At 48.1% G+C, this 24,387-nt stretch overlaps 1 protein-coding gene across 3 annotated transcripts in view; it reads right to left on the minus strand.

Annotated features, from left to right (window-relative positions):
* Window positions 1-24,387, minus strand: part of LOC144818798 (phospholipid-transporting ATPase ABCA1-like) — a 3,252,877-nt gene that overhangs the window by 288,518 nt on the left and 2,939,972 nt on the right. The window lies entirely within an intron of this gene.

Genomic DNA, 24,387 nt, shown 5'->3' on the forward strand with positions numbered 1-24,387 from the left:
GTCAACGTCAAGAAATGAGTTCCAAGTTTGCAGCTCGAGCATAATGCCACATCCTCTCCACACTTCCGGCTTGAAGACCTTCTCACTCATAAGACAGGTGGTTGCGCACAGCCTATGCTACTACAGTATGTTGTAGTTAAACTAGTATGATCTTAAAAGGCAAACTATATCTAAATACACAGGAATGGAAAGAGTGAAGTGGAAACCCACATGAGGTGGCCCATTTTACAGCAGAACTTTGCACCTTTGCGGAAGCACTAAGTCCAAACTGTAATAAGTATGGTTGCCAATGCAGTATCAAGGGCACTGTGAGTCCTAATGCAAGATAGGGATTTGGTCGCCTATCCACCTCCCCAGTTTTGGCTTTTACAACATAGCCACTAATTAGGGTGAACCAGGACCCCTGTGTCTCTGCACCTACTTCACTAAGGTTGATATATATCAGAGTCTGCATTTTATAATTAAATAAGGCCAAGGAGGTTCGGACAATTTCTTTATATACTGTGATCAGTAGTGTCAGCGCCAGTGACTTTTCTTTTCCCCACCCCCTCTGTTGATAGTGTTGACCCCTCACATGCCCCCACCCTCCTGCCAGCAATAAAAATAAGTGTCATGATGTGGTCTGTTTTGGCTGCATCATAGTGATTTAAAAAAAATTTCATTTCAATTGCATACATGCGGCAGAACAGGAACACTGCTGTACAGCAGGGCAAAAAAACTCTGTCAAAGCCAGTAGCTGTCTTGTAGGTGACACCTGTTGGCTTTGCCAATGTCAGTCAGTCAGTCAGTCAAAACACTTTATTCGATTATTTAAAATCATAAAAGACAAAATTACAAACATTTCATATATATAAAATCACAATACTAATCACTATACAATACATACCCACAAATTCCATAAAAACAATAAAATCAGAGCGGAGATCACTTGTGGGGACTTACCCTACGCCACCGCCCAGCTCCTAACTGCCGCCGCAAGTCCACCCCAGCAGCCGCAGCGTGAGGGGAGCTCTGAGGACTCGGACTACATTCCCCAGACGCCCTAGCGGCGCAACGCGCCACCACACTCAATTCCCGCGCCAGGAGGCGCCAGAAAAGCAGACCAGTCCCCGCGTCGCAGGATCGCGCGCGGGTCGGCGCCGGGAGAAGCCCGGGACAAGGGCGGGCCCTCTGTGGCCCTCAGAGGTCCGAGGAGGACGGGACGGGGCTACCACCTTTGCCTCTTGGTTATGAGGAGGTAAAGAAAGACTTTTGCTTCCTCGTGGTTCTTGACTTTGCCCTTCTCCAAGGACATATTCCATCCCGAGGCGTATTATTTGCCGTTAACAATCTGTTACACCCAAAATCACACCATGACTCCCAAGGGGGATAATTTAACCAGCTCAAATTTGTCTATTTTTAGCGAGGTCGATAAAGGTGTATCTCCCCACCCCACACAAACAGTAGCCGCAGAGCACGCTCTTGCATGGTTAGATGATTTAAACACCCTGTGTAAAACCAAACATGTCTTAGTGGAATCGCCGATTCCTGCTGATAGCCCCTGTGTGTCACATGATATTGTTAGCCCCCTGCAACCCTTCCCATTAACCAAAACACCCAACACTGAAAACACCCAAAGGATAGTTTCCCCCCAACTTTCATCTGTTAAAAGGAAACGTAGTAGGATTAATCACATTGGGAATCAATTAAAATTCCAAAAATTGTGCTCAAGCCCCACAGTTCCAGCCATCAATTCTCCCTCGACTCCTGAGGCTGCTGAGACATTATTCATTCCAGCTTCTCCTCCACAGCGGAATTTATTATCCCTTATTGAAAAACTGGTCACCTCTATTATATCACCACTAATAGAAAAAATAAACATACTAGGGGACAGGCTGACTGGAATGGAGGAAACCATCAAATCGAACTTTCTAGCCAATAAGTGCAAAAAATGCTGCTTTATAACACCTAACTGTTCCGACCCACCTACTATTCCCAATGACCCCAAGCCAGTTACCCAAGACAAAAGGGCTTTAATCCAATCAATAGTTCCTAACGCATCAGCCCTAATAGCCCGTAAAACTTTTTTAAAACCTCTTTTGCCACAGATTACTGCTCCTAGAGCACAGTATAAAAAAGCAACCCCTATCCAACTCCCTCCGGAGGCAGCTCCTTTCGTATCTGTCCTCGCGGGAGTACCATTACTCACACCTGGGAAAACCGAGAGACAACTCGATTTGTTGAATAAGGTTAAATTTTGGTTAGCAAAAAATAGACCCTTGCCACCTAACCTTGAGGGTACAATAGTGAGTGTCAGAAGGGTGTGTTGGCTGGGTTCCCTCCCAAAAGACATTGATGGTGACCTAGTACTCGTTAGATTTAGGCAGAGAAACATCGTCCCATACCTGCGTACCTGTGCACCCCAAGTGGGTAACGGCCCAATCTCCGTCTGGGATCTGCATGATTTTTACCCTAGAATGCCATGCATCCCCACATCTAGCCTAAAGGTAGGCTGCAACAGAGGACTCCATGTACCGTGCGGCCGTAGCTTTCTCTCCTATATCAGACAGGAATCACCGTTTTATAGTCCCAAGTACTGGAACCCCTATTAATTACTGTTTGATCTAAGCTCAACCTGTGAAAAGTACGCTATAATCAAGATATTTATCCCCACGGGTTGGGCAAAAGCTTTTTAACCTCATATATTATGTGTCATTGCATGTATGTTTTTACTTGTAACTGATTTTACCTGTACGCTTTTATGATTTTAAACCAAAATCGAATAAAGCTATACTGATACTGATACTGATACTGAATAAAATCAGACAGGGTTATTATGGATGGTTATTCTTTTAGTTTTTCCCCGAACAGCTGCCACCAAAAAACTAGCAACACAGAAAATGTCGCGGGTACTACTTAACATCTGTAAATAAGTGAGCGCGGGCCTAACTTGTGTAAAACCCGCCTCCCTTAAAATTGGTATTAAAAATGTTTTCCGAATGTCAGAGTAGAACTCGCAAAACATAATAAAGTGCAAAGTGTCCTGTGTTGAAAAATTATCACACTGACATGGATTACAATTTTCAGGTTTGCCCCAGGTAGGAAAAAAATCTAAAGTAAAATGAATTAAATTAAATCTAAATCTGATTAAGAGCTGGCGATAAAAAGGTCTAGCTATAATTTTTAAATACGGCTCAAGAGACGGAGTAGTTAACAACACATAGTTAGCTTTTACGAAGGGTTTCTTTAACTCCTGCTCCTCACGATCCAGTGCTAACATATTTAAAAAATGTGCCTTTGTCCAGCTCCTATCCTCCTTTTTGATGCAGTCTGGTGATGGCTTTGCCAATGCTTCTTATATGACTGTTCTTCACCCATCTTTGAGAATGAATCTGCTTTAATTTGTAAAGCATTGGGAACAGTTTGGAAATTAAGCAATTCAAAGGATTTAAATGTAATTTCATCTTATGGCAATATTTGAATATATTTTCTAAGAATGTAACTAATGTCCTAAGAACATGCTGTTTCTGTTCAAATTAAACTTCCCCATGCTGTGGGCAAGATATTACTGTAGTTCGGAGTCTGAGAGAGTGTAGCTGTTAGCACAATGCAACTCTAGGCACTCAGTCATCTATCCATCATCTTAAGAACGTAATCCAAAGTGCATATTGATATGTAATCAAATTTGCAAAAAACAATCAGATCATTTTATATTGTATCCTGTTTTAATGCACCATCATTCTTTAATTGCAGATAAGGAACAAACTGCAATAGCGACGTAATCTAGTATTTAAAATTTACCCAAATTGCTTTTAGCAATGTTTATAAAACCACTAACAATTTTTAAACTCAAATAGTCTAAACTCTACATTTTCAGATAAATAAAGTTTTACTATATTAAATGAGGAAAATGTTACTTTGCATGAAAAATATTGTTTAACACAGGGTTTTGAAGCTTTTTCTTTGAAATATCTGTGCTTTCTGCTGCTAAGTTGTGTTGCTGGTGAACACAGTGTGTTTAAATGCAAAGTGTGTTTAAGACTCTAGTACCGCCTCCTGTCTACACGGGCAGAGCTGAGCAGAACTATAAACACACTTTATGAAACACAGGTCCCCCGAAAGACAATTTTTTTTAAAATTGGAAAAATTGACACAGATGTTCCTGAAGCCATTTTTTATCATTTAAAGGACAGTGCCTTGTGGGGACTTGGGTTGAGGTCCCCACAGTGCAATCAAGTCCCCACAGTGTGAGAGTGTTATCACAAGTCCCCACAAGGATAGTAACACCAACCCACATGCACACACACACACACACACGCACACATACACACATATATGCCTGGGCCCTAAACAAAATAGTTGAGATATATCAGACGTCAAGTGATAGAAGGGAATTCAGTATGCCAAATAATTAAACATCTAAAGAGCCACTTAATTAAGAGCTGCTAGGCCTTAGCATGCCTGCACATGTGCAGTGTGATTCTTAATTCTTAATTCCTATACAATCTTTAACTCTTTCCTCGCGCCCGTCAGCCAACGGCCGTCACGAGCACTACCTCCGTAGTACTGTGCACGTCTGTTGGCCGATGCGGCCCCGCCCACTCAATGTAACGCCCCGCACAACGGCGGAATTAGCGCCGCAGTTAAGACTGCTCATTGTGAACAGTTTGGTGCACACGGAACTACGCAGACCTCCCAAATCGTTTTTGAATTGAGCCCTTGGTTATCTTATATTAAGATGAAATGTTACCAGAAACTGCAATTTTCCCAATCAATAATATGATAAATCAGTACAAAGGGGCAGATTTACAAGCCCCTTGCGCCACTTTTGCGCCATGTTAAATGTGACGCAAATGTGGCGCAAGGGGCTTGTAAATGTGCCCCAAAGGGTTTTATATATATATTTTTTTTAAACTACAAAGATACAATGAGTCGTGCAGTGTCAAGTATTTCAGTACCGCATTGGACCCAAACTTATTTTCTGGGATAGATGGCTTGAGAAGGCAATCAAAACATAACTTTCTCCATTTCTATAAAGTAGTCAGACATAAACCATAAGACTTAAATTGATGTGTTTTGTACACGCTCTATTTAATTATCCATCACTGCAGTTCTACAATATCAGTCCTTTCTCTCTCGTATTAATTACTGTGAATGATGATAGAGTGGTTCGCTCCATTGCTTAATTAACAGCATATGTATGATATATAGCTAAAAACACTATAGGAAATTAAGACGGATTCGGATTATTGGCTTAATGATATATATTGTGACGCTGTCGTGCAGTAAGATAGGTAATGTAGTAGCAAACACGGGAAGAGGTTTGGTCTTGCCCTAACTTTAGAAACTGGGCTGTGTACTGTTTGGAAGGTCAGAGAAGCCCTTCGCTACTGAAGGCAAATATCAACTACAGCAAGGAATTATTCACGATGTGAGCTATGTGTAATTCACTCGCAAAATATCTGTAGTTGTTTTGTTGCATTTATTCTAAAATGACAGCATGATAATTGCAAAATCTATATGATTTTCTATGGTTTTACAGCGAATGGCTTGATAAAGTATTTGAGTATTTGTTGCCTTTCCTCAGTCATTTAGCTGTGCAGTAAAGGTTTGCGAAATAGTCCCATAAAGCTAATAATGCACAAGTTACTTACCTTCGGTAACAATATATCTGTAAGAAACAGTAGTTAGTGTTAGATTCCTTACCTTAGAATCCCCAAGCGTCAGACTAGATCCGGAAAGTTTACGTCAGCAGTACCCATGCGCATCGGTAGGTGTTGTCTGCGGCTCCGCGTCTGTCGTCGGCGTCTTGATTGCCGGGATGACGTCGTCGGAGTACTTAGATGCCGCCCTCACGCGCTAACATCAGTTCTGTATATAGTTTTCCGCGCCAGGAACGCAGAGCCATGCAAGAAACCAACACTGGTGCCATGAAACTAGGGCCCTCAAAGGGAGATACCTTAACCCTAGATATCGGTTCGCAGAATGGGGAGGATGGGTGGGGAGGTAAGGAATCTAACACTAACTACTGTTTCTTACAGATATATTGTTACCGAAGGTAAGTAACTTGTGCATCTGAAAGAAACAGGTTAGTGTTAGATTCCTTACCTTAGAATAGATACCCACGCAATACCAACCCCGGTGGTGGGTCTGAGTAGCAAGATCAGGCCAGAAAGTCCTGGAGAACGGAACGGCTGAAAAAGCCATCTCTCCAGACTTGGCTGTCCAGGCAGTAGTACCTAGCAAACGTGTGCAGCGAGGCCCATGTGGCTGCCTGACAGATGTCCTGCAAGGGGGCTCCCCGACCCAGGGCAGTAGTAGCCGCCGTGGCCCGAGTGGAATGGGCGCGCAGCCCCACAGGAGGCTCCTTTTTCGTCAAGGAGTAGCAAACCTTGATGCACAAAACGACCCACTGAGAGATGGTCTGCTTGTGCACCGCCCGTCCCTTCTTAGCACCCACGTAACCTAAAAAGAGCTGGCCGTCCACCCAGAACTGGCGTGTGTGGTCTAGATAGAAGGAGAGCGCACGTTTTGGGTCCAGACGGTGGAGCCTCTTTTCCTCCTTCGAGGGATGCGGAGGCGGAAAGAAGGTGGGCAAGGTGATGGACTGCCCGATATGAAAGGATGTAACCACCTTGGGCAGGAAAGAACGGCGAGTCCTCAGAACAACCCTGAACGGATGGACAGAGAAGAAAGGAGGCTTAGAAGACAGAGCCTGGAGCTCACTCACTCTCCTGGCAGAGGAGATGGCAACCAGGAATGCAGTTTTAAGAGTCAGAAGACAAAGAGGACAGTTATGAAGTGGCTCAAAGGGAGCGCACATCAGATAAGTCAGTGCAAGGTTCAAGTCCCACTGAGGCATCACGAAGGGAACAGGAGGGAAATGTGTGCGATGCCTTTCAAGAATCTATTTACAACAGGGGGCTTGAAAAGAAAAGGCTGATTAGGAAGCCTTAAGAAGGCTGAAATAGCCAAGAGATAGCCTTTGTTAGTGCCCAGAGCAGAGACCTGCTGGGAAAGAGAAAGAAGGAAGAGGAGAACCTCTGAAAGGGGGGGGCAGAAGGTTGATCCGCAGCCTTTGCTGTAAACCATGCCACAAATTTGTTCCACCAGCAGGCGTATACCGTTTTTGTAGTGGGACGCCTGGCTGCCATAACCACATCACAGACTTCAGGAGGCAAGTCAAATGGCATCAACTGTCGCTGCTCAATCTCCACGCATGTAGTTGGAGAGTGGACAGGTTTGGGTGGAGGACTGCCCCCTGCTCCTGCGACAGAAGGTCCTCTTGAAGAGGCAGACGAATCGGCGGATCGACTGACATGCTGAGTAGCTCGGAATACCAGTATGTTTGTGCCCAGTCCGGAGCCACAAGGATGACTTGGGCCCGGTCTCGCCTGATATTCTTCAGAACTCTGGGCAGAAGTGGTATAGGCGGAAAGGCATTCAACAGACCGCAGCTCCACTCGCGCCGAAAAGCGTCTCCAAGCGAGTGCCGCCTTGGAAATTCCAACGCGCAGAACTGATGACATTGTGCATTCTCTTTGGTGACGAATAGATGTAACCAAGGCTCTCCCCACTGCTGAAAGAGACCTTGCGCCACATCCGAGTTCAGACGCCATTCGTGATCCATCATGCACCGGAGGCTGAGTTCGTCCGCCCTGGCGTTCATGGAACCTGCCAGGTGTTGAACCACCAGGGTGACGCCCTGATGTTCCAGCTATGTCCAGAGGTGAAGAGCCTCCTGACAAAGGGTCCTGGACCCCACCCTGCCCTGTTTGTTGCAGTACCACATGGCGGTGGTGTTGTCCATGAACACCTGCACTACACTTCCCCGGACAGAGGGAAGGAATGCCTTCAGTGCAAGTCGGATTGCCCGCAGCTCCAGAAGGTTGATATGGAGCCGGGACTCTGCCGGAGACCAGAGGCCTCTGATATCTGGCTCTCTCATGTGGTCCCCCTTCCCAGGAGGGACGCATCCGTCACTACTACGTGCTCCGGTTGGGGTAGTGAGAGGGATCTGCCGCTGACCCAATCCCGGTTCATGAGCCACCACTGCAACTGACTCGCAGTGCCCTCCGAGATCAGGATGTGGTCCGACAGGTTGGCCTGATACTGTACCCACTGAAACTTCAGGTCGTACTGCAGAGCCCGCATTGACCACCTGGCGTGATGCACCAGAAGGATGCAGGAGGCCATCATCCCCAGGAGCTGCAGCGTCAACCTGACCGAAACTCGGGATAAAGGCTGAAAGATCGGATTCAGAGCCTGAATATCCCGAACCCGCTGTTCGGGAGGATAAACTCAAAACTGCGCCGTGTCCAGAACCGCTCCGATGAAAAGGAGCTTTTGAGAGGGGCACAGGTGCGACTTCGGCACGATGATGGAGAACCCCAGCGAGTGCAGGAGGTCGGCCGTAGTCTGGAGGTGGGAGACGACTGTCTGGGGCGAGCCCGCCTTCAACAACCAGTCGTCGACATTGGGGAAGACTGAAACCCCTGATCTGCGCAGATGAGCTGCGACCACCGCCATCAATTTCGTGAACACCCGAGGGGCACTGATGAGGCCGAAGGGGAGCACGGTAAACTGAAAGTGCTTGTGGCCTACCATGAAACGCAGGTAGCGCTGGTGGGCTGGCAGGATGGGGATGTAGAAATATGAGTCCTGCAAGTCCAACGCTACCATCCAGTCTCCAGGGTCTAGGGCAGCCAGGACCTGAGCTAAAGTCAGCATCTTGAACTTCTCCTTCCAGAGGAAGCCATTGACGCTCCGGAGGTCCAAGATAGGGCGTAGGCTTCCTTCGCCCTTCTTGGGTACCAGAAAGTAATAGGTAAAGCAACCACGTCCTACTTCTGGCCCAGGAACGCGCTCGAGGGCCCCCTTGGCCAAGAGGGCCATAACTTCCCCCTGCAGAAGTTGCAAGTGATCCCCCGATATGCGGTGGCATGGCTGGAGTGTCGCCTCGAAGAGGAGGGAGTAGCCCCTTCGGACGATTTGCAGCACCCACCTGTCTGATGTGATGGAGCACCAGTGGAGGAGGGGATGGTGGACCCTGCCCCCCACTGACGTCGAATGGGCCTGAAAGCTCAGTCTAGGAAGGCTTTGAGGCAGATGCTGCGGGAGTGGATGTGGACTGACCTTGCTGTTGTCCATCAGCACCGCCATGACGGTTACCACGTCCGCGAGCATGTTGAGACTGGTTCTGCGGCCTGTGGCTGTACGAATGCGTAGGTGCACCCCTTCCTTGGCCACGAAAGGGGCGAAAAGCAGAAGTCTGCTGGCGCTGGCCCGACAGGCACAAGGACTTGGCTGTAGCCCTGGAGTCCTTGAAACGCTCAAGCACACTGCCTGCTTTGTCACCAAAAAGGCAATGGCCATCAAAGGGCATGCCCATGAGCATGGTTTGGACATCCCCTGAAGAATTGGCGGACCTCAGCCAGGCGTTGCGACGGATCGCCACTGTCGTGGAAATCGCTCTGCCCAACGAGTCCGTGGTATCAAGTCCACATCTGATGGAGTAGCGTGCTGCATCGCGCCCCTCGGCAAGTGCCTGGGCGAGCCGTGCCTGGACCTCCTCCGGACACTGGGGCAGCAAGCCACAACCGTGTCCCACAAAGAATGGGTGTAATGGCCCAAAAGGCAAGCGGTGTTGATAGACCGCAACCCCAAACTCAATGAGGAGAACAGTTTCTTCCCAAACTGATCAAACCTTTTGGATTCCTGTTCTGGAGGAGCAGTCAGGAATGCGGATTGGGATGTAGAGGCCTGGATCACCAGGCTCTCAGGGGTGGGGAGAACGGACAGAAAGTGGGGGTCGTCCGGAGCTGGGCGGTGGCGTCAGGCCACGTTCCTATCCACAGGGGGCACTGTGTAGGGCTTGGACCAAGTGCCCATCAGAACGTCCGTGAGGGCTTCATTAAACGGCAGCAGAGGCTCCGAAGAGCTTACTGGCGGCTGAAGCACCTCGGTGAGGAGATTAGTCCTCACGTCCGCAGCAGGGAGCTCAAGAGCCAAGTCCTGGGCTGCCCTGCACAACACCACACCATAAGTGGCACCCTCCCATGTAGCCATGGAGGGAGGAGAGATGAATCCAGTGTCAGGCGATGTGTCCAGACCACTGGCCTCCCCCAACTCATCAGCCCAGTCTTCACTCAACTGGCACAACTGTGCCAGAGGGTCCTCAGACCCCTCCCAGTCCTCCCCTTCATCCGTGTCCTGATAAACAAGCAGGAATGACGGAGGCGTGTCATATGTAAATTGCTCACCCACCGATGCCGCATACCGTCCCGAGCGGTGCCGTTCTGACACCGGACCGGGGCTGCAACTGGGGACGGCGTCGTCTGAAGTCGGCGCCGGGAGCGACTACCATCGGGGTTGGCGCCAGCTGAGGAGGCCTGGATCCCTCAGGGCCCTGTGGCTTCGGGACCGAAGTCGATGATGGCGCCAGAGCCAAAGCATCCGACGGCGCCGGGGGCGAAGCCGCTGGCCCACCAGTGCCCCTAGTCCGGTCCGCGGGGCCCGAAGGTGCGCCAACAGGCCTCGACGGAGGAAAGTGAGTCTTCATGGCCACGAGGAAATCATGATTCTCCTCCGGCGTCGCATGCAGCCCACGGACCGGAGGGTATGAGGCCGGATGCGACGCCCGCAGCTCTGGCAAAGTTGCCCAAACCCTGAGCCGCGTCGCGAGGGCGGCGAGGGGAGTCGGAAGAGCAATGTTGCTTCTTCGACTTCTTTTTAGAGTGCCTCGACTTACCGGAAGACTTGGAGCCTGACGAGTGGTAATGGCTCGACGAGCGATGATGACTGCGGCTCCGCGACCGGTGCCTTGACTTCCTCCTCGACCGGGACCTTGAGCGGCACGGACCTGACTGCTGGATGTCAAGAAGCTTACGGGACCGCTCCCGCCTAGCTTTCGAGGTCGGGGCCTGGCAGTCGGTGCACGACTTGTCATCATGATCGGCCCGAGGCGTAGAGACACCAATGGTGGGGTCGGTCACCGACATCAGGCAGTGACAGGGGTCACACGGCATGAAGCAAGGCATCCCTACGGCACCAGGAGTCGAAGTCGACTCGAAAAGAGATCCAAAACAGATCAAAAAAATGTGTCAAAAAATTATAAGAAGTACTGTTCTTCCCGGATCTGCGCTTGCTGGTGCGGAAAAAAGAAGAACTGACGTCAGCGCGCGAGGGCGGCGTCTAAGTACTCTGAGGATGTCATTCAGGCAATCACGACGCCGACGACGGATGCGGAGCCGCAGTCAACACCTACTGACGCGCAGGGGTACTGCTGACGAAAACTTTCCGGATACAGTCTGACGCCTGGGGATATTCTACGGTAAGGAATCTAACACTAAGCTGTTTCTTTCAGATATATATATATGTGTGTGTGTGTGTGTGTGTGTGTATATATATATATATATATATATATATATATATATATATATATATATATATATATATCTGTGTATATATTACCTACTGGCGGTCGCCAGTAGGTAGTTATAGTTAGAACCTATTTTGAATTGGAAATCCGGAACATCTAATTTGGAATAACTTTGGCGCCGGTTGATGAATCTTCACGAAATGTTCAAAACTTATGGCCTGCTCCGGTCTGCTTCTATCCTTAAAGTCTCGGGTGATTTGTCAAGTGGGGGCCGAGAAAAAAGGGTGGGCCTAAAATGTGTTCCACATGCAATTTCCCATAGGAACCTTTAAAGGCAGCCACTGCCCAAACTGATGAACGGAATTACACCAAATTTGGTTCAGGGTCATGCCTTTTGGTTAAATGGTGTAAATCCGTTCAGTAGTTCCTGAGAAACTCAAAAGTAAAATCACATATATATCTATGGCCGCGGAGGAGCCGCGCACCTTGCCGAGCACGAGCTGTATGCTAATTCGCTGTTAACACTCCAAACCAGGAAATGTTGGCAGCCATCTTGTGTCTCAGTAGACCGGCACAAGAAAGCGGTGATAAAAAATGTGAAAAAGACGCAAAGGGGTCAGGGTAGAAACACCCTGATCCCCTAGGCCTGCTCAGGGGGTCCCACAAGGACCCCCAAGGGCAAAAGAAATGTTATTTATTTTTTAAATCGCAGGATGTGCGGAAGATCCTCGCATCCTGCAGCGGGGAAAAAAACGCTTTGTTTTTAATTAGCCTCCTGGGGGCAATATGCATATTTTAATGGGGGGCCCAGAAGATCCCTTCCTGCACATAAAGAATTAATTTAAAAAATTGTGTTTTGCAGCTTCTATGTGTGCTGTATTAAGCAGGACACATAGAAGCTTCAAAATGCCATTTCAGATTGTTTATGTGCATGAAGGGACACATTCCTGCACATAAACAATCGTCCCCTACAATTCAGGCCCCCTTTCACTATGGTGCAAGGGTGTCTGCGTTGGCATTAGGCAGCTAAAATTAGTGCCATTGCAGGGGGAAACGCAGGGCTGCACCGTATCCTTGTAAATATGGTGCAGTCATGCATTTTTGAAGTGGCAGAGCAAAGAAACTTCTTCTCCATGAAGATATTTTAAAGGTTTTGGCTGATTGATGTGTGCTCTTTTTGTTGTGTGACATTTCTTTGCAACAAGTTTGTGCAGTCATCATTGGGACAGTTTTCTGTTCTACAGAAAGCTGAGGAGAATAGGCTTCTAAATGAGATTGAATTGGATGCTATTTTAATGGCTAATCCTGGCTGATGCTCTAAATCGGTTCCCCTGTAACTACTTCTCAGAATATTTTCTTGGAGCCCAGGTATGAGTGTAGTGGTATGGGGTGGGGATATATGCATGCCAAACTGGCAATCAAAATCAGCCTTGCCAAAAATGTTCAAATCAGCCCGCTTCCTTCCTCCTCTCTCATCTCTCTCACACTCTCTCTCTTTCTCTCATTTAGTAATTCCTCCATCTCTTCCAAAGCACCTGCTGTGCCTGCTGCAGTCAGCCTTGGGGAGATGAAGAAAGAAGAATGCCCAGTTGCACTCTCTGCTATAAAAAAAAAACTGGCCTCCAATGAGTTTGACCCACCGGGGAAACGCATGGGCACTCCGGCTTAGGATGTTTTACTTCACAGTCAAAACCAGTGTAATGTTCCATATATCATGAGACAACAGGGGGATGACTCGGTGAGTCACCCACCTGCACCTCACAATTGGTTTTGCCCCGCATGACGTCTCACAAAGGGCGAGAAAAAAAATAATGGCGTGGCCCATGGACTGCAGTCTCGGGACTACGATAGTGAATGAAAGTGGTCTCTGCGTGATCTCTGCTGCAGCGAGGCACCTGGCCTACCATGCAGCCAGACCTCTTCACTGGCGACGAGGCGGTCGCGGATCCACGCTGTGGCCGCGGTGCTGCACTGCACCCTGCCAGCCTGCTCACTGCACTCTCACGGTGAGTGCGTTTCTCACAGAGTTGTCAAGCCCCACTCCAACAGAATAAAAACGAAAAACAGCATCTGGGGGCATTAGGACTCTGCCCTCCACAGGGCACAGGACACTCACCCCTCCAGATGGATTACGTTGCCTCAAGGTCTCTGCCCCCCTTGCGCAGCTCTGTGCAGGTGAAACCTTAGGGCACAGTGAAATCTCATCACCTTTACAACAGCCCACACGACCTGATGTAGAGGTCCAAGATCGTTCAAGGCTGTAACTCAATGAAACTCTGGGAAAATATAATCCAAGAATCAGGGAAGTCCCTAGGTGACATTCTATCCATGGGAAGATTTAAGAAGCTGGTGAGGGTAAGAGCGTCACACATGGAAGCAGTGCTACACTGTTCTATTAAAACTGAACAAGCCAATGTAGTAAAAGCCAAACCAAGCCCTCCTTCAGCAAAATGCCCCCAAGAGAGGCTGAAAGAATGTGGCTACTGCGGTGGTGCACCGCATCCGATGCATGAATGCCAGGCCATGGGGAAGAGATACTCGGCCTCCGAAAAGTTAAATCACTTCACGAAAGTCTGCAGATCCTCGAGAGCACTTAGGGAGACCACACAACTGGTGGAGGAAGCCCCATACAGAGAGGACATGGATGACAACACCAGAGATTATCCCGTGCACTGCGTGTTAGTAGTGGACCAAATGTCCAGGAAGCAGCACTGGCTACGTAAATGCAAAGTCAAGATCCATAACCAGAACATCAAGGCCACCATTGACACAGGAGCCTCAATTGAACTCAGGTCAGCAAGTATGTACCGGTCCCTAGATCCAATCTCCTTTATACAAGAAGCCAGAAGACGCCTATCCTCCTTATTGGGTGTTTCAAGACGGAAATCAAGCACCAAGACCTGACTGTACCCACCACAAATTACATATCAAAAGAAGGACAGGGGATGCTAGTCAGCGGCACCACAGCCGAAGCGCTTAAGCTAATTTTGTTTGCGTTCACAGTACAGGAGGAAGAGATCTTGACGATCCTTGATGAGTTTGGAGATGTATTCTAGGGCATAGGGTGCCTCAAAGGAAAAGAGTTTCTGCTTCACATAGATCGATCAGTACAGCCGGTGGCACTGAGACATCGCCGCATAGTGTTTCACCTCAGGCAAAAGGTGGAGGAGGAGCTAGAAGCATTGGAGAGGCAAGGCATCATTGAGAAAGTTACTGGCCCCACTCCTTGGGTGTCCCCGATTGTAGTTGCTAGGAAGCCAAAGTAGCCAGGGCAGGTACGCATCTACGTGGACATGCACCTCCCAAACAATGCCATCAAATGGCTCCCATGATTGACGACATTCGGGGAGGCTCAACGGGCGGTGTGGTTCTCGAAAATGGATAAGCGCTCTGGGTATCACCAGCTGCCCCTACACCTGGACTCCCTCTATGTCACTATGTTCTCGACACACGTCAGCCTTCGGAGATACAAGAGCCTCTACTTTGGGATCTGCAGTGCTGCTGAGGTGTTCCAAAACACCATTGGAGAAGTTCTGAGTGGACTCCCGGGTGTCCTCAACATCAGTGACGATATACTGGTGCATGCAAAGTCACTTGAAGATCACTACCAGCATCTTAGAGGGGTTCTTCAATTAACATATGAGTCCAGTCTGATGCTACATTGGGAAAAGTGTGAATTTCTGCAGAAGCAGATTAGCTTCTTCGGCTACACCTTCTCAGGTAAAGTAATTTGCCCCAGATCTTAATAAGGTGTGGGGCATCCAGGAAGCCCCAACACCTTCCAACGATCCGAGATGCAAAGATTTCATGGAATTGTCAACTTCTGCGGACAGTTCATCCTGGATTTGACGAACCTCACACACCCCCGGCTGGAACTCACAAAATCCACCACCACGTGGCAATGGGAGGCAGGCCAAGAACACGCCTTCATGAAGACAAAAGAAGCACTCTCTTCAGAGACCACTTTGTTGTATTTCAACCCCTTGCTGCACACTAACATTGCTGGGAGCAGTACTAACACAGCAAAAAGCAAATGAGAGCTGGGCCTATGCCAGTCGCTCCCTGACAGACACTGAGCAACAATACTCCCAGATTGAAAGGTAGGCGATTGCAATCCACTGGGCATGCTGGAATTTTCACATATATGTGTATGGGCATCCCTTCACCGTCTCCACAGATCACCCCTGTTTTAATGTTCAGCATCAAACCCTCCCCCAAGGATCGAGAAGTGGACCCTCCAATTGCAAGGATTTGACTACAAGCTAGAGTATAAGTTAGAGTACAAACCAGGAGCATCCAACCTTGCCAACTATCTATCAAGAACAAGATCAAGACACCCTCCAAGCTGCCACCGCAAATGAAAGAACAATGGCAGAAGACACAGAAGAATAAGTAGGGCTTGTGATTGCTCCTGATGGAACAATCACGCCCCCTCACGATGGAGCTAGATTTGCTGGTCGAAGCAAACAAGAAAGACGAATGCCTGCAACTTGCAATCTCCACCATCACAGCCAATGACTGGTGACCTTTTATAGCAAGCCTGACCTGGAGGACACCGCAGGACAAGGAAATTCTAGAGTCGCTGATACATGTGCGAGAGAAGCTGTCTATGGATACCAGTGGATTTCTCTTGAGAGGGCCAAGGTTAGTCGTTCCTGCAAGCCTCACATCGCAGGCAGTGAAGTAGACACATCGCTGACATCAGGGCATTGTGAAGACCAAGAGCTGACTGAGAGCGAAGGTTTGGTGTCCATGAATGGACAGGAGGGCCGAGCAAGTGGTCAACTTCTGCCAGTGGTGCCAAGTCTCTGGAAATCCTAAATGACCACCCCAAGTCATTACTGAGGACAACCCAGAGCGACCATCGGAGAATGTGAGCATGGAGTTTGGACACCTCCCAGATGGATGATATGTATTTGGCGTCATTGATGACTACACAAAATATCCCGAAGTAGAGATCGTTGGAAGCCAGACGGCTAGGCCTTCTCTGAGCTCTCCCTAGCGAGAGACACTAGGGCTGCGAGCACTTTTAGCTGGACTCTCTTGCTGGCATATTTAACGGGCGAAAATTGCATTTTAAAAAGTGATTATAGCGTTTTTTACCATTTGTACCTGGGGGCTCTAAATACTAAGTTTTAATTGGGGAATTCGTTAGGCACACTGACATCTGTTCACACGCTGTACTGTACCCTCCCTGCCTCGCCCAGTCGTCTTCTTGGAATTGTTTGGTAGCGCCGGCGGGCGCCATCTTAGGTAGGGCTGGGGGTGCGCTCTAGTCGCGCCGCCCTCCCACCCTCCTCACACGCTGTAAAATGTGTGTTCCGGCCAGACGGCGCAGCGGGCTGGCGCAGCGGGCGCGCCGGATGCGCGCCGAAGCCGCACCTAAGCCAAGCCCGTCTGCGCCCGTCCGCGTCCGGACACGGCCCAGGGCCCGAACCCCTGCCCCGGCCAGCAGAATCACCTGGAGCAGGAATGAACTTGTAAGCTACTCGTTCAATGTGTGTACTTCAGGACTCCACAGTATGAGAGCTGGGCTGAATGAAGGGTGTCGTCACTGCCAATTTCGTTTCCACACAGGGAAAGTAGATAACAAGACTAGTAACTTTTCCTTGACCTGTGGCCTCATTAACGTGAGATCGTTGAGTTGTCACAAATATGATGTATATGAGCTTCTCATCGATAAAAACCCTGACCTACTGTTCATTACAGAAACATGGCTTGATTCCAGCTGTGACCCTGATATTATACAGGCCTTACCAGAGAATTATCAGATGGTCCGCCTGGACAGACCAAAAGGCAGAGGAGGTGGAATTGCGATCGCCTTTAAACAACATTGGGCTTGCAAACTTGAACCAGTCAGTTTGGCAAGTTGTGAGGCGGGCTCTTTCACCATAACAATTGACGGTAACATAACTCTAAAAGGCTTGCTAGTTTACCGCCAACCAGGACCTATGTCCAGATTCAAAGGTAATCTTCTGGAGTGTATCACTGAAACAGCGTTAAGAAGTGACAAGTTTTTGCTACTAGGTGACTTAAATACACATCTAGAAGATCCACTAGACAGAGGAGCGATGGAGCTTTGTGAGGAACTGAATACCCTACAGCTAGAGCTCAAGGGACAGCTTCCCACACATAACCGTGGGCATCTGTTAGATCCCATATTTGCCAACTGGGAGGATGTCCTGGCTGCACCCCCAGAGCCCTTGCCCTGGACAGATCACTTCCTTGTCCCGTTTGTCATTCACCTGCCTAAGCACAAAGCTTACGCTTCCGCCCCTCTCAATTACCCTCGTCGAAGGTGGGCAACATTTTCCCTGCCAGAGTTCAACAAGGCTCTCATTGCGGAAGGGCCTCCAGGAGGCAAGGATGTGACAACAGCAAATAAATTGCTTAATGATCGCATCATAGCCGCCCTGGACTGCACAGCCCCATTGGGTCGGCCAAAAAAAGGTGCCCATAGACAGACAACTGCTCCCTGGTTTGGCGAGGCATTGCGTCTCGCCAAAAGGGACTGCAAGCGGGCAGAGAGACAATGGAGAGTGGCATATGATGATTCGATGAAAGAAGTTTATCATATCAAGAGACGTATCTATCATAATAGAATCCGTATTGAGAAAGCCACATACTATGCAGACAGAATCCAGAGGGCAGAGAATTCTGCCAAGGAACTGTTTAGCATATATAAATCTCTAGCTACCCCTAAAACTGCAAGTCTAGACAAAGATCACTCAGTAGCAGCATGCAACCGCATCGCTACTTATTTCGGAGACAAAGTGTCTAAAATCTACGCTGCTTTCCCCGAAATACCTCATGCAGCGGAAGAGCCAATAGACCTAGCAGCAGAGGAAGATGATTGTAATCAGTTACTTAACTTTATCACCCCCTCACCGGAAGAGCTAATTAAAATTTGTAGGTCTGTTAAATCTGGCTCTCCCCGAGATCCCGCACCCCCTAAAAGATTGAGTGACAGTTTGGAGACCCTTGAACCCTACATCAGGCATGTACTAGATGTCTCCTTCCGATCCAGCTTAATACCTGAGGATTGGAAACAGGCTGTGGTGCTTCCCCTCCGCAAGAAGCCCAACATTAGCTTCGAGAACTTGGACAATCTACGCCCCATCTCCTTGCTGCCTTATCTCTCTAAGGTAGCGGAGAAGGTGGCGAATAAACAGTTAATGAAATATGTGGAGGAAGGCAACCATCTTCATTCTACCCAATTCGGGTTTCGGCCCCGTCATTCGACGGAGTCCGCCCTTCTGAGGGCCACCATAGCCCTCAGGCAGGGTGCCGATGAGGGACAAACAATGGCGCTAATTTTATTAGATCTTAGCGCCGCGTTCGACACTGTAGCACATTCCATCTTGCTACAGTGTCTGAACAAGGTTTGGGTGAGAGGGGCAGCGTTGAAATGGATTTATTCATTTCTCACTGGCCGGGGTTTCCAAGTGAGGCAGGGTGACTACTACTCGGAGCGAATTCCTTTGGACCAGGGGGTGCCGCAGGGCTCGTCCCTGAGTCCAACACTTTTCAATCTTTATGTCGCTCCGATTGCCACCTTAGTAGAGAGTCACGGCCTCAGCTTGGTGTCGTATGCCGACGACACGCAGTTGGTCATCTCCCTATCGCGCGCGCCCGGTCTTTCGGCGGACATCTTCAGAGCATGCATGCAAGACCTTGCTGCCTGGATGTCCGCCAATTGCCTCAAGCTCAACGGGGGCAAGACCGAGGTGCTGGTCGTGGGGGGTTGCCAGTCTGCGTGGACGTCGGCATGGTGGCCATCTTCCCTGGGTCCAACACCCATCCCGTGCCAAAAAGCGAGGAATTTGGGCATTTGGTTTGATGCCGCCCTCACCTTTGGCCCTCAGATCAACCAGGTGGTCGGACTATGCTTTGGGACCCTTAAAAGCCTCAGGAAGACTCTGAAGTTCTTGCCTGTGAGAGCCCGACAAACCTTGGTACATGCACTAGTCACATCAAGGATGGACTATGGCAACCTTCTCTATTTAGGCACCCTGGAGAAGAATCTCAGCCGCTTACAGGTCCTACAGAATGCCGCTGCCCGTTTGGTGCTTAGGCTACCCAGAAGAGCTGCTTCGGCAGCGGCTCTCCGGTCCTTGCACTGGCTCCCGGTCAGAAGCAGGGTAGAATTTAAAGCACTCTGTACGTGCCATCGGATCATTAATGGGAGATCCCCTCTCCCCCTGCAAGGACTTTTGACACCTTATGAGCCTCCCCGTTCCCTGAGATCTTCCGGCTCTGGACTCCTGGTTGTCCCTAAGGTGTCCAAAGCACGGATGGGGGGAAGATCTTTCAGATGCCTTGCAGCCGCTAGATGGAACAAGCTGCCCATGGCGTTGCGATTAAAGCCATCTGAATCAATTTTTAGAGCTAAGCTCAAAACTGCTCTATTCGCTCAGTAGGTGTGCCGCTTCTGTATGTTCCAGTAATAAAGTATCTCCTCAGCGCGGGGACACGCCGTTGTTGCGTCACCATGCGCTTTATAAAACCCCCTAAATAGAAAATATAAATCACCAAAGTCGAAAAGATTATGGCAACACATGGAATCTTTAAAGCGGTAAAGACTGACAATAGGCCACCATTCTGAGGACAAGAATTTACTGACTATCTCCATTCCTGGGGCATGTCATTGAAAAATTACACCAAGGTGGGCCCTAGACAATGGGGAGGATGAGCGATTCATGCGGACCCTAAACAAGGTAGTACGAATCGCTCACACAGAAGAATCATCGGTGGAAAGAGCTAACTACAGCTTCCTGAGGGAGTACAGGCTGACACCCCAAGTCATGACGGAAACACATGCCAGCATGGGGCAGATGTGCAGGACACCATCCCTCATCATCCCAACTGGACCCCGTCACCCATTGATGATAACTGAGTTCTAAGGAAAATAACTTTGACGAACGCCCAATCCAGTAAAAGACGAAAGGCTAAAGTCTGAACCATCTGCCAAGGGGACTTGGTGTACATCAAAGACAGACTCCCAGGACGCAAATTCCGCCTCCTCTTTGAACATCGTCCTTGGACAGTCATGCGTCGGAGAGGAACCATGGTCACAGCATGCCGAGCGGGGAGAGGATGAAATCACCAGAAATATCTCATTTTTAAAGATGGTGCACAACAGGACAATTGCTTCAGAATCCTCCGAGGGGGCCACTGCCAGGGGTAACATCACTGCGACTCCAGACACCCCTGTGCCGAGCCTTAGGAGCACTCCAATGAGACTCCTGCTGGACTAGAGCAGCCAGAATATCCTGAGGCCACCCCAGTCAACACCAAACGACCAACCACCAGGGGAGTACCTAGCACCACAATCCCGGGATAAAAGCTCCAGTTACCATCTGTGTGGTAATACCGCTCCAATGTTTCCTCTAGCAGGGTTCCTGGTGTGAAGGAATGGAAAAGAAGAGCTGGAGTAGATGGACCGGTAACTGTATACAAATTGAGCGATGAACACTCTGGTTGAATACTACACCAGGTGTCATGTGACTACGTTGTTATGTTTTCAAATTGTGCTTGACATGTTTTATTATTGAAAATAAGGAGGAATGTAATGTTCCATGTAGCGTGAGATGACAGGGAGATGACTGGGTGAGTCACCCACCTGCGCCTCACAGTTAGTTTTGCCCCGCATGAGGTTACACACAGGTGCGGTAAAAATAACTGCTTCGCTGCGGCGCACATTTCCCCACTGTGCGGGTGAATTCTACACTTGCACAAATCAGACAGCCCCTGGCCGTCCAACGCACATGCCCACTGTGATGTCAGACGGCTGGGGGCCGTCCGACGCACAGAAGAGGCTAATAAAGGTGTGGCCCGCGGACGGCAGTCTCGGGACCACAATAGTGAATGAAAGTGGTCTCTGCATGATCTCTGCTGCAGCGAGGCTCCTGACCTACAGTGCAGACAGGTCTTTACAACCAGTTCCCTAAGGTAAGGCATTTATTGGATGCAGTAAATAAATTGCTTTCAAATTTTGTATATTGTAAAGAGACAAACATGCTGAAATGGTATTTTCTGCACCAAGTTCTGTGTTTTCTTGTACATTTTTCTACACTCAATTTCAAGGAAGTTTTTTGAGGTGTGGTGCTTTCCCCAATGCTAGGAATTCCAATACTTGTGCAGATCCATATTTGCATATCTGTTAGAATGTAATCCCCCTGTCTGCAATCAGGCTGCAGCCAAGTAGGAAAATGCAAGAGAAGCTAAATGACCAGTTTGGTCCTACCAAGTGGAACTCAGTGTCAGGTTTGGGAATGGCGGTCTGAAAAAGAATGAGGTCCGGGGTGTCAGGCTGAAAAAGATTTTGTGAGATGTTAAGACTAATATGAGAGGCAGAACGGCATATTGAGAGAGAGCAACAACTGTTTATTTGGAAATATTCGACATAGTTCATGAAAGGTACTAAAATTGCGAAAGTAATGAATTTATATGCACTTTAGTCCAAGCTGTCTCTCTGTCACTAGAGACATCGCTCAGTGCTTTAATGTATCTTCTGCAAAAGTCTTCATTTACGTGGCAGAGTGCAGGTGTGTATTAAAGGGGCAGAGGGTGTAGTGCCCAATAGGATGCCAGTTAACAATCAGAAGGCGGAGGAAGGCATTGTGTGAGTTGCAGGTTGGGTGGGTGGGCTTCAGTTGTTTCTTGACAGAGATAAGTGAGTGTGGCCCTAGGAGCTCATTCTTGAAGAGATCCTTCTGGGACCACAGCCATAAGGGTAGTGGCTCTTAACTTGTCCAAAGTCTATTGATGGTGTTCACGGATACTCAGAAAATTAAATAACATAAACAGATCAATAAGGTGTATGTAAATAAAGAAGCAAAACGTACAATTGAAATTTATAGAATATTCTGTAAATGTGAAGGATTTTGAAATTGGAGTTCTTAAGTTAGTATTCTCAGATTTATTCATAGGAGCAGAGCAGATGCATCAAACAGAATACAGTATGGACAATAAGTGACCTCTATTGCATTTAGACAAGCTTCAACCTTCCTAGTAAAATTAAAATTTTGTATTTGTATTAAGGATTTAAATGAAATATTTCATCGTTTTTTTATTTGTTGAAAGAATGCTTGTTTTTGTAATTGTTGTGTTTAATATCATGGTTAAAATCATGGAAAATGCCTAGGCCTTCATCCTTGGCTCCCAGTAATGACTCAATGGGTGGGTCCCCAGATTCCAATAATGATTCAGTGGCTGTCCACAGAATTGGAAAGGTTAAGAACTCAAATAGGGAATATAGGGATGGCTCTGAGAGCAAATTGTATCCAGGAGTGGTGTATTCTATGCGATGCTGGTGTCAGGCAGTGGTTTGTTGACGCAAGGATTGGTGACTCTGGAGAGATCTCTACAAGCCACATAAATTGAGAACTGGAGTTAGTGGCACTGGCCAGGCAGTGGAAGTGGGCTGTGCACAATAAGACAATGTTAGGGCGCCAGCACTAACTTGTTTATTTTTTACAAATTAATCACTGGTTTTAGACAAAAAGGTTATCCTTCCAGACACTAATATCTAAATGTCACACATCAGAGCTAGACTTTCAGCAGATTCATTGATTCACCCCATAACGGTTTATCTGGCATATCAGCAACCATGTAACTTTGCAAGTGCAAAAATAAGAAACTGTACTTTCTGTTCAGAAACGGTGTAATTTCTCCACAGCTGTAGGCGTCTCTATTGTTTTGAATATCTAGTTCCCATGCTATAACCTCATATTTCTTGTGTAATTCTTTCTGATGCTCTGTGCTATAAAAAACCATAATTAATTATAGCCTTATAGCCCACTGTTGAGGTCTATACCGACCAGTAAAGTCCCACACCAGCGTTTTTAGCGAGGGACTTAACAAGGGAGTGGGCCTTTAATGATCTGCATAGCCTATCCACGGTGTGCTATAAGGCTATTAGAACATTCTGCCACTAGAGAACAGAGGGGCATATTATCAAGGGGGTTTATCTCCGCTTTTTTGGCTTTAAAAGCCAAGAAAGCGGAGATAAAATTACCTCCCTATTACCTAGCTGTCGCTAACACCAGTTAGCGACAGCTAGTAGGAGATAGCGACCATCTTGGGCCCCACTTTGCATGTCAGTGATATTTATCACTAATGACATGCAAAGTGGGCGTGCCAAGATGTTAGCGACTGGAAACAGTCGCTAACATCGCTATCTCCTATTACCAACTTTTGGAGATATTCGCGCTAAGCGCGAATATCTCCAAAAGCTAACACCTGCCCTGAGCAGTTCTTAGCCATGTTATCCAATGGGAGGTGGATAACATGGCTAAGAGCATTAGCTCGGTAATGCATGAATATCGCTGACTTTTAAGCGATATTCATGCATTGCGGCCGTTTTTTATCGCATTTGCGATAAACCTTGGTAATACCAAGGTTTATCTGCGATAAAAATCGCCGCAGCTGAGCGGTAAATTTTTGTCTCTAACCAAGCAATAGCGATAATTATCGCTATTGCTTGGTAATATGCCCCAGAATCTTCAAACAAATAAAACAAAGGCCTCAGGGAACATGAGGGGATAAAATCCCCTTGGGCTCGAGTAGGCCTTTGTTCACAGAGATAGCTGCAAACGACAAACATTGGAATGTTGGAGCTCCACACTTTAAACAGCCATTAGAAGCCAGGGAAATCGGCTTGTCTTCAATGGAGCTCCCAACATCCCAATGTTCTAACAAAGCATTATAGCCTGCCTTTGCGTGCTATACCAGCCTGCTCCAGCGTTAAAGGCCTGAGCCAAAGGAGAGGGCCTTTAACAAGGGAGCGGGACCTTAATGCCGGTATAGCCCAGCTACGGAGGGCTTAAGACTTTTAAAACTTTCTGCCACTAGAGGGCAGAATGTTCTAACAAAATAAAACAAGGGCCTTGTGGAGCCCGAGGGAAAGGAAATCCCTTGGAGCTCTGTGAGGCCTCCGTTCACACCAACAGCTCTGAAGGACAACATTGGAATGCTGGAGCACTGGGCTTCTACCGGCTATTAGAAGCCAAGAGAACTCCATTGTT

The sequence above is a fragment of the Lissotriton helveticus genome, chromosome 2_1 (genome assembly GCF_964261635.1).
Source record: "Lissotriton helveticus chromosome 2_1, aLisHel1.1, whole genome shotgun sequence".
Lineage (NCBI taxonomy): Eukaryota > Metazoa > Chordata > Amphibia > Caudata > Salamandridae > Lissotriton > Lissotriton helveticus.